Here is an 11,609-nt window from a genome sequence, read left to right as displayed (position 1 = left end):
AGAAACGTAAAAAAATGATCTACTCCTATTAATAGACAAGATAGGAAAAAATAAACATTGACAAAGTATTTGACCTTTTGTTCGAATTGACGGGAGACAAAGATATTTTAAAAGTTCGATCAACTTTATTTTATGCGATAAATGAATAATAGAAAACTTTCGAAGAAAGGAATGTGAGAAATAAAAAATCATGCATCGATGTATTTGTGACGACTGTAAAGGAAAAGTAAAATTGACGAGAAGGATTTCGGTAGATGACAGGCGCGATTATTCCGCGTCTGCGCATTGGTGTTTATGTACAGTATATACGGAATGAAGTCTCAGGAAGCCGCAGTATCATTTCCACTGGTGCGAGTGCGGGTTTCGCTTCGTCTCTTGGTTTCGTCTTCCCTGCCGCTCGCGTTGGCCTTTCCTGTCGCGTCTTTGCTCAGTGGTTGTTCCATTGAAGTAAATACCTAGACGAAATTTACTGGATGCGCGGTGGTTGACAGTGTAGTCGGGGAGGCATCGGCTTTTGCCGATCTCCTCGTGAAAAGGACTGAATTAATCGTCCGATCATTCACTAACTGTATAACGCAGAGTGTTTACTGTTTGGTGAATGTAGAGTGATTCGCGGTGTGTCTCGTGTATCATAGTTCGCCCCTGTGAGTGAATGTCCTGAAATCGAAGCAGCAACAAGAGAGATGAGACGAGAGACAGAAGCAGAAGCTGAAGCTGCCAGCCGCGAATTGGGTTACGTCCCGTTCGCCTGGCAACGATATATGACGCAACGGCCACCCTTCGTTAGTATCCGCGATCCTCGTGATCTTTACGTGCCGCTTTAACTGCAACAGGACTTTGAGTTTCGCTGGCAAGACACGCGAAAAGGAAACGCCAACTGCCTTCCATGCGATCAGTTATCCCCGCCCCGTTCACTCGATTGCGCAGCTAGTTTTGGAGGTTAGCCGATCACGATTAAGAAACTTGAACGAAAGCGACACCCACAGAGCCAGCCGGATCAGCTGTTTGCCCAGGACGACCTCTCCGACTACCCTCGGTGAGTCTGCTTCCTTCTCAAATAGTTATCCTTTCGTTATCACCTAAATCATCCGGATAATTGTTTTCTTACTCGTTTCGAATACATACCGCGAATTCGAATTTCTCTGCGACACCACCGCTCATCGATCGTCAATTAAATCGAGCGTGAATCACATCGATATTTCCTAGCTTCAACTAGATATTCAACAGATATGCATAGAACGACGTGGGAACGTAATTCTTCTTCGTACTTCTTTCTTCCTTTGTCGCTGAGAAATTTTAATTTTAAATGACGCGCAACATTACCTTTGAAATAGAATAAGTATGGTATCTCAAATTAAACGTGATCGACTTCCGAGTGCGAATTTGCTCGTATTTTAACGCGAATAAAAAAAGACACAATGTAGGTATAAACGGTGTCGCAATAAACATACGAAGCACGTGACCGTGGATGAGAGCGCTGTCAAAAGGAAAAACTCGGTGTCTTCGCGCGTCTCATTATAAGGGGCTTCTTTATTTCGAAACGTTAATTTTCAAAAGACAATACTCAATGGTATTCGTTCGTGGCTCGGAACGTCGGTAACTTGACTTTTCATCCGTAAAATACTGCAGCTTGAGAGCGATTGAGAATGGCAAACGGTGCGATGAGTTTTCTCAAACCACGTATAAAAACACAATATAACAGAACCGTGCGCGTTGCATATACTCGGTGTAATACGATCCAATGCTCGAACTGGTCATATCACTTTGATATTGCATAACGTGCTTCTACGACTGCATAAGAATATTAATACAAAAATGTAACGAGTCTTGAAATTGAACGAATTTAATTTGCCTCGTTCGACGACGACGAACTTTCACGAGCTAGTTTTAGCGGCTCGGTTATTTTATATAATAAGGAAATAAAACTCGTATGCTGGTAACTTTGAAAAATTTACTTTGAAACAGTCGCTTTTGAAACGATCGACTATGAAATATTCGTCAACGATATTTTAACACAAAATGTAGAAATACCGTATCGAAATACTATACTGTTTCGGGAGCCAAATGCGAAGCGAAAGTTTTAGCGCGCGTAATAAAAATATTACCGACGTGTGTGAGGTGCTGGAAAATCGAGTGATAAAAATGATTGTTCTTGCTGAAATCAAGTTTCCGTTGAAACGAACAGACATGGAAGCGGTATGATCAGGCTAATTACATACAAGTCAGGGACGTCTCTAATCCGCGGCCATGTTTTTTTCGAACAGGTTGTTCCAGATACACTAGTAAGTAATACGTTAAATCTGTTACGCGATTTCACGTTCTGTGTCGCGAATCCCCGTTTCCTTTCGTGTCACCTTGTTCTTCTACGGTAGACACCTAAAGCCAACATCTGTTCGATACTGCTAATAGCTTTACAAAATTGATCACATTATTGCGTAACATTCTTCCAGGTTCGTTCGACCAGAACATAACCTAATTCATCGCGCTTAATACCCTATAAAACGGATTTGCAAATATACCTGTATGTAATTATATAGAATTATTCTATCGAACCTCAAACGTATAATTATACGTATAATCAAATATTTCGCAAAATCTAATCAGGCGACGTTGAATCGTAAAAATTGCAACTTCCAGAATTGATGGCGTTTGCCAGATCATACCGAGAAAGCTTATACGATACAATGTCACGTTTTTCCTACAGCCACGATTGTTATAAAACTACTCGATCGCCTCGAGTGTGTTCACTTCGTTCGTACGTCAAGCTTCGACGTTGATTAAACTTTTCGACTGATATTCGCAAATATCACGGGGTAGAGTCTCGGTAGGAAAGGCAGGGTCCACCCAAGTAAGCATTTACTTGCTGGCTATGTAGGCGAAATTGCAAGCGAAAAGATGAAAAGAATCGCTGGTTGATAGTGTGGGTAAAGTTGTCGAATAGAAGCAATAGTGTGTTGTAACTGTGTCAGTCTACACGCGAACAAACAACGAGGACCACTCGTCGAACATCCTCCTTGAGTGGAAGCCGGTCCAACGTGTTCCAAGATGAGCGGTAAATAAGTCTGGGATCGATGATGCTATTCGGTATGCTCTATCGGAACCGTCGATCGCCACCGCACGACGTATAATTACGTTATCTATAAAAGTATGATCCTCGAGTGACGTATTTACTCATTCGCCAGATACGATCTTTCGGTTCGTATGAAACTATCGCGGAGACGATGCTGCGCTTAAATAATAATCATTGGTTAAATAATCATCTATCGTTTTTAAGTTGCTTCGTGCGTTTAAAGCGCTCACGATTTACGTTAGAATTTAAGCCACACCGCTTTGACATCGTTGTTGGTTGCGGTGAAGCTGTAGGCCATTAGACGATCGCGTGCCATACTTTCCTTTGTATTTGTACCTGTTCGTTACCGAACTTCGTTATATTTGGTTGGCAACTAAGCGATTGCGGATTTTGTTATTAGATAGTAATGCCAGTATATAGTATTGCCAACCCAATAATTGCAAGTGCGTAGCTGCGTGGACCACCGCGATTACGCGATTGTACAGCGTAAAATCGAATTGACCCTTTTGTAAGGGCAATCGACGTTCCCATCGACGCTGCGTATCTTTCGCGCTTCTTTAGCTGCGAAGAAACAAACAGACGTGGCGATTATTGCGAAAACGATGGTCGCACGGTTACACGTGTAAACCTTCGAGATAGCCTGGCAGATGGTCGGCGTTAGTGCAGTTCGGTGTACATAAACGAACGTACATCTATAGATCTAAGCTAACATCTCTTAAACATCTTGAACGGACGTCTAACAGTGATTTAATCTCGAGCCAAAATATCCGGGTCAGTCGCTGTACACAGCGAGTGGGTTAAAGTTTGCTGTGTCACGAGGACGTCTAGACAACATTAGGCAAACGCAAAAGATCGCAGCGGTCCGCCGAGCAGAAGCTCACCTCTCCCCCACCCCATATACGCACAACGTATCTACACAGTGCGATATCCTGGCATCGATGATTCCTCCCCATGAAGCGGCAGCCGTCGCTCGATGGCAATAAAACGTGGTGAGTTACTGGCCAAGAGGGTGTCCTCCGTTTCGATAACGAAAGCGGTTGGAAGGGAAGTTCGGCGGTAAGGGAGGATGGGAAAAGCGTAGTAGCTTCGAGTAGGACGAACGACGCCGATTCGAGCGGGGTTAGGTCCCACGACGCGCAGGCGTCGTATCGATTTCTTCCTTTGCCTTTGCTTTTGCCTTTGCCTTTGCATCCTCCTCTACCTCTTTGTCGCGCAAAACGGCCGACCTACCGCCCTACGAGCATTTCCTCTTCTATCAACAGACGATCACTATCACGAGGGATGTTAATCTCCGCGGAATATACATCGAACATACCATCGACTGTAACGCAGCTACGCGAATTCTGCGATTCCCTGCCTCTGGCTATTTTATTTTTGCTCCACTCGCACAGATAACGACTACCGTAAATGGCTGGCCAGACGAAGCGAGACGATTTCTGGTCTCATCCCAGGTTGCACCACTTTATGGTCCATCTCCTTTCCGTTCCTATCGTATTATACGCTTAAGCGTACGATATATATATATATATATATATATATATACACTTGGATAATTAAATTATCTCGGTGGCTAATTGGAAACTGTTTCTCCGAAGGCATTCGCGACGATATATCCTTCCGGTTCGTTAACCGGACGAATCGGGCTAGATTGGCTGTAAATCGTGCCGCACCTGTCCGTAGGCCGATCGGATACCGCTTTTCGAGGGTGCAGTGACAATGAAATTCGATAGTCTCGGATAACTCGTACCTATTGGATCGGTGCGTTCACGGGTCAGCGATGTTACGACAATACCGAAAGCCGGACAGGGATAGTCGACGAAGAGAGAGAAGTGGAAGGAAGGGTCGTGCCGAGGGAAAGTGTGGCGATCTTTGTGTTAAGTGCTTGAAATTCGATGCATCCTGCCCATCCTGTCTCTCGTCTCGTCTCGGAGATTAAACCTGGATATGTCGTTATCCTTGTCGCTGATGCAGTTACCGCTGCCGTTTTGCCGCTCTCGAGTACGCAACCGCTTGGTATCTACGTGCAATGCGATCGGCCGATTTATTTCGCTCGCTCGCTACTCTTCATTAACTTTCATTAACTGGTAATCCTCGGCTCGCTATGGAATCATTGGCTATTTTAGTTTAAGCAACTTTCTCCAGCCACTCGGTTCACCACGCGGTGAACCAGCCTTTCGGATCTCTCGATAAGCTCGCTTCGTCTCTCGAATTTATTTTCTCGTCCGAGTCTCGATATTACCAGGCGTAAAAGGACAGCTTTTGGAATTGTTAGAAAGTTAGCCGCTTCGTGGTTCCATGGAAGATTATTGGAAAGAAGATTCGAAGGAAAAGGACGAACAGTTGGTCGTAATTCTCGCGCGTGGAATAAGCTCGCGGAACGAAGAACGTAGGCTGCGGTCAAAATTAGATTGAAAAGCGAGTAGTGCGACGTGCACGCGGATGACGCGCGTTACATAAGCTACGTAGACGGAAGCGAGCGCAGACGAGTAATCGTACGAAACGATTTCGATGGCTCGATAATAAAAGAGAACAAAGGAAGGAGGGAGAATGCCACTCGAGGCGCACGGTAGCATCGTTAAAATGAGAGTCGAGTGCGGTGCAAGGTATCTCGTTAATAACTCGAAAGAAAATAAGGGAAAGGCAGAGGGAAAATAAAATATCAGTACGGCCAGGCGGTGGGTTTTGAAAGCAGCGCGACCAACCGGTCGTACGGTCGACCAGCGCTAAATAGCCTACGATGTATATCTAACATTATACATATATGTATATCGAATTTGAAACACCGACGTCCATCATTTGCCAGTACGTTCTAATTCTGGCGAATGACTTAACTCCACGGCGATGTATGTTACATTCGTGTAGGTACGTGGGTGCACGTTGTGTACCCATTTTGCGTCGTACCTCCACGTTCACCGTTTTCCTCGTACCGTTTGTATCGATCAAAATGTTTGCCCTTGACGCCAGAGATCCGCCGCGTGCACGTTAGATGCGAACTCCGTTGCACGGTTCCTGGTCAACGTTTAAACGACGCGCCACGTGCCATGCAACTGGCATCGTTTAACGGACGAATCGCGACCTACCCTAAATTACAAACCTTTCCTCGTCGTCCAGCGTTGCGTCATTTCGTTTCGTATCGCTGGTGGGATCGAAGGGCGACTTTTCTACGATCGTCTGATTTCTCATTTTTATCCCAACGCGAAAATGTATTTGCGGCTAGGAATTCAAAAGGAAAGACACGGTCGCGTCGCGTGAAACAATTCCAAAGAGATTTCGCGGCCCTTTTCTCGCAACGGAGCTGTATCCACGGTATATAGATAGAACTGTAGCCATGGGAAGCACGCGGTACCGTACACTTCCGCAACCGTAAATTAAGCACCGCGAGAGTTGAATTAAATCGCTGAACCACGCGAAGCATATTTTCGCTGGAACTCGGTTATTCGATGCGTCGTGCCGCATGGGAGCGACGCTATCGAAAGAAGAGCGAACATTGCTGTTGACACGATCGTTCGAGAAGTGGAAAAATAAAAACCTTGCCTCTCGTCTTTCTCGCGCGTTTTTACCAGCGCGTGAGAGGAAGCCGACAATCGTCGATGCTTCGCTCTCGTCACCCCCTTTTTCGTTTCTTTTTGCTTCGAACACGGCGAAGGAATTGCTGTGGTAGTCGGCTCCGGACGACTTCGCCATTCCAACCGGACGTTCTTAAAACTTTGAATAAATTTCATTTTCCACGGTTATGCTTCGTGTTGCTCCATCGAAAGAAGTTAAAGATGCGGTTAAAGCGAGAGCGCGTTAACGAGGATAGCTCGTATGTAGGATGAACCGTTCAGGAAATTGTCTCGGTGCGCTGACCTACGTTTGCAGTCGGATAGAAATAACTTTGCCTCGTGTAGCTTCCTGGAAACATCGAAATTCCTCTTTGTCTTTGCCATCGCTCTTAACTAATTTACTTCGTTGTTTTACAATTTCTCTGTCTCTTTTAGCCTTTCTTCTACGTTTCTGTCTGCGAGATTCTCGCCTCCAATAGACCACCGCCGCGTCTTCCTTTGAATCCTACATAGAATCGTACTCGATTTTTTATTTATCACATTCGCTATACGTTCGTTCGTAGTTGGCCGTTTTTTCAAGCATCGACAATTCGCCGCAGCGATCTTCCAACGTTCGTTTCCTCCCTTCGAACGCAACCTGCAATTTATACGAGCGCATCGTCGATGCACCGTAACGTAATTACGCTGGCTCGTAAGTTTTTGCAAACGTTTTCCAAACTTTCCTTTCGATCTGCGACTCGTGTGAATGGGTCGGCGTTCTCGTGCGTCCTTTTTTACGATTATTCCGTTACGCGTTGCTATCCCGACTACGCGATGACTCAGTTCACGTATCTTCCATACGAAACGTATCCAACCACGTGTACATACACACACACACGTACGTTCTTACAAGCCACGTTTCTAAACACAATTCACGTACGACAGTTGTGGAACACAGGACGCGATACGTTGAATACGCCTTGGCTTGAATGATCGAGTGCTACGCGCCACGTTCGAAACATCATCGTAGCCTGATGTCTCTATTCCATCCACGTTCTACGATTAATTAATCGTTTCAGTGACTGCAGTCGTTTCGGGGCATTGTAAACACCGAGCTGTGCACGAGCCGTGCAGTTCAACTTCCAAACGTTTTTTTTTTAAACGTTTCAGTTGAAGTTATTTAACAGTAGAATTACCACGTCAATTAAAATGACCGGTTTGACAATATTACTTTAAAATTCCTACTTTATGTTATATTTTTTCTTCGCAATGATGCAATGACTTTTGATAAAGGAATAATATAATAAACTTTAATCTTGTTTTATTCATTGCATTTCCTTATTCAGTAAAAAGGGCCTACCTGAAACGGTAGAATTTTATAATAAAAGAAAATTTTTCCTCCGCAATGATGCAATGACTTTTGCTAATGGAATAATATAATAAAATTAAATCTTGTTTTATTCATTGGATTTCCCTAATCAGGAAAAAGGGCCTACCTGAAACGGTAGAATTTTATAATAAAAGAAAATTTTTTCTCCGCAATGATGCAATGACTTTCGCAGGAATAGCTAAAGGAATAATATAATAAATTTAAATTTTGTTTTATTCATTGGATTTCCTTATTCAGGAAAAAGGGCCTACCTGAAACGGTAGAATTTTATAATAAAAGAAAATTTTTCCTCCGCAATGATGCAATGACTTTTGCTAATGGAATAATATAATAAACTTTAATTTTGTTTTATTCATTGGATTTCCCTATTCAGGAAAAAGGGCCTACCTGAAACGGTCAAATTTTATAATAAAAGAAAATTTTTCCTCCGCAATGATGCAATGACTTTCGCAGGAATAGCTAAAGAAATAATATAATAAATTTAAATTTTGTTTTATTCGTTGGATTTCCCTATTCAGGAAAAAGGGCCTACCTGAAACGGTAGAATTTTATAATAAAAGAAAATTTTTCCTCCGCAATGATGCAATGACTTTTGCTAAAGGAATAATATAATAAATTTAAATTTTGTTTTATTCATTGGATTTCCCTATTCAGGAAAAAGGGCCTACCTGAAACGGTAGAATTTTATAATAAAAGAAAATTTTTTCTCCGCAATGATGCAATGACTTTCGCAGGAATAGCTAAAGGAATAATATAATAAATTTAAATTTTGTTTCATTCATTGGATTTCCCTATTCAGGAAAAAGGGCCTACCTGAAACGGTCGAATTTTATAATAAAAGAAAATTTGGGGTGGATATAGCAGACCAAATGGCAAAAAAATATAGCGTGAAGTCAGAATCAGGAAGATGACCATTTCAAGTATTTTTTGATATTTTAGATTTAGCTGGATTTTATATAAGGAAACCACAGGTGAGCAGATATCTAGAAAAGATTTTACGTTTCAATTAGCAAATGAACTTGCCGCTGACAATGAAAAATCACGGTAGAACATAGAGCATCTGAGATCCAAAGTACATCAAAGAACTCACCTTATTCATGCAAATGATGTCAAGCAGTGTACTGTAATAATAATAATACCATCGCCATTTGCGATCTTTTTGAAAAATATATGTGCGGAAAATGCAGGCAAAAGAGAGTTTACGTTTGTAAGAAATGTGACGGATGATAAATTTTGTACCTAATAATTTAAGGTATATTTTTATTTCATTTATTCTATTACGCTTATTATTGTATCACTCTTCTTATATTTACCAATGGAAATTTATTTTAATATTCTTGTTACCAAAGATTTTGGTGCTGAATGTTCTTCATTATTGTACTTATTTTTATTATTAAAGTTGTTATTATATAGTTTTTACGATCTCAGAACACGCAGTTCCTTTTCTAAGATAATAATGGATCAATAAATATACAAATATTCTACTATTACGTATTTTTTAAAGACCGGTCATTTTGACTGGCTTTGATAGAGATAGCTACGTCTCAAATGCCGGTAGTTCTAGCGTTAAGATAATCGTTAAAAGTCGAAGCTTGAATGTGCCGTTGTTCGATCGAAATGTTCGTGGATGAAAGAAAAGAAGGAAATTACGAACGCGCAGGACAATTGCCGCGCGAACGTCCGCCAAGGGGAAGCAGAGTTCTAATCGAATAAGAAAAGGGTTTTCGCGAGCAGCTCGACGCAAGGTTCGCGGCAGCTGACAATGAGTTTATTGGATTACTTCACCGCTTGGCACATCGTCGTAACTTGACCCGTTCAATTCCAACGGTTGACTCTTTACGCGCCTACGCTCCTCCACGGTCGACGATATTCCACGAACCTTACCTATGTAACGCACTTTGTCCGCATTCCAAATTATCCAGCTGTTCGAAACGCTGCGCTCACAACGTGCGAGACACGCGACGGCAAATTGAAGCGCGGAATTTCGATCGCTTTTTCGCTGCCACGTTTAGCTCTATCGCAGATACGCACGAGAGGAGAGGAATAAAGGGAAAGGTAGGTTCGAGACGATACCACGGACGACCACGGACAAGCGGCTATTCTGCAAACAAAATGTTGACGATGAGCTTGGAATACGACAAGACGCGAAACGCGCTCGGTACTTGAAAAGTCGTAGCCAATGCATTTGTTTCGTGTTTTATTCTGTAACTTCGTTTTATGCATCTTGCAAGCTCGCTGCGAGTTGAGCGAAGAGCTGTAGCGAGGGGCGTTTTGCGACCTGCGACTCGGCACAGATAAATAACGACATTGAAAAGCTGTGCCTTTGTGGCGAATAAATCTGCGAAGCGATCCCTCGTTCTCGCGTGAACGCATACGTAAAACGGCGCGTTTCAGTCGGCGACAAAACCAAATGCCACGAAGACAGCCTGCCACGGGAAAAAAAGGAGAGCAGAGGGCTTGATTACGCGAACGAGGGTCAGCTGGAATATCGCGTGCACGCGTCATTATACTGTGCGATGATATACACAGATACGCGTACGTGTGTATGTACACGTACGATCGCGACCAATGTAATCGCGATTCGCATGCCAGCTTCGCACTTGGTCCCTCTGTTTCTTCTTTCGTTCCTCGCCATGCCTGTGGAAAAACGTCATTCGCGAATGCGAGGCACGCGTCGAACGTTTAACCGCTGCTCCTCTGGCCAGCCGCGAGAATCACCCTTGCAACTTGCTGTGCAACGAGGAAATCGGGAAAAGAGGAAAAGAGAAGATGATCGATGCACGTACTTGGTCGCTCGTATACGTTCCACGAGGATACGATACGTCATCGTCGATCCGAGTCTGGTCCGAGGAATGAAAATAAGCCGGAAGGTGACAGAGGTTGAGGTAACGAGGCTCGAGCGATTTTCACAATAAGATAGGAGAGAGAGAGAGAGAGACTACGTCTCCGATCGGGCGCGCGCATCTTCCTGGTTATAATACCAGCGGACAACGTCGGAAAGCATAGACGTTAGCTGGCGCTGGCACCCAACCAGCTGCTAGAACCCGTACGGGTTCATCCGTACAGGTCGACCTCGCAACACGGTACAGTGTGCCGAGTAGACGATCTGCGCGGATATTTCACAATTGCCGGGCAACTTTGCTCAGCTCCAGGAGATTAACGTCGAACTCGATGCTGTAACTCGTGCGGCGAACGAGTCGCCGTAAGGCATTGACCAGGATGTTGACAGTATGAAGCCGCTGTGCGTCGGACGCGGATACGACGAATATCGCCAAGGAATATCGCCGGAATTATTTAATAACGCGATAACAACTGATCAACTGTATTCGGGTTAAGATAAGCGGAGCGCGGTTCCAGGCTGACCCACGAGGCAGCCGAGATTTCGCAACGGTGTATCTTAATTTTTCTCATTTGTATTGGACTCGTTGTTGGAGAATTTCACGCGGCAAACGGAAATATAGAGTTACCGATACTTTTCAGGTAATTCTATCTTGAACTTTGTAACTCGGAACGGTATCCACGGCGTCCAGTAGCTGTAAACTTGGTCGATCTTTCCTCGCCACGAACGATTTAGTTGAGACCTTTTGTTCGTCGTTGAGCGAGAAAGCGTTTCTGCCTCGCGTAT

General features: G+C 43.6%; 1 protein-coding gene across 1 annotated transcript in view; it reads left to right on the top strand.

Annotated features, from left to right (window-relative positions):
* Window positions 1-336: 336 nt before the first annotated feature.
* The window catches only part of LOC126922528 (uncharacterized), a 41,631-nt gene continuing 30,358 nt past the window's right edge, over window positions 337-11,609 (top strand). The window contains exon 1 of the mRNA XM_050735197.1: window positions 337-1,036. The gene's annotated coding sequence lies outside the window, so the exon portion shown is untranslated. The remainder of the gene's footprint in view (window positions 1,037-11,609) is intronic.

The sequence above is a fragment of the Bombus affinis genome, chromosome 1, assembly GCF_024516045.1.
Source record: "Bombus affinis isolate iyBomAffi1 chromosome 1, iyBomAffi1.2, whole genome shotgun sequence".
NCBI classification, from domain to species: Eukaryota; Metazoa; Arthropoda; class Insecta; order Hymenoptera; family Apidae; genus Bombus; species Bombus affinis.
The sequence above is the reverse complement of the archived record's forward strand: the minus strand, read 5'-3'. Positions and strand labels throughout refer to the sequence as shown.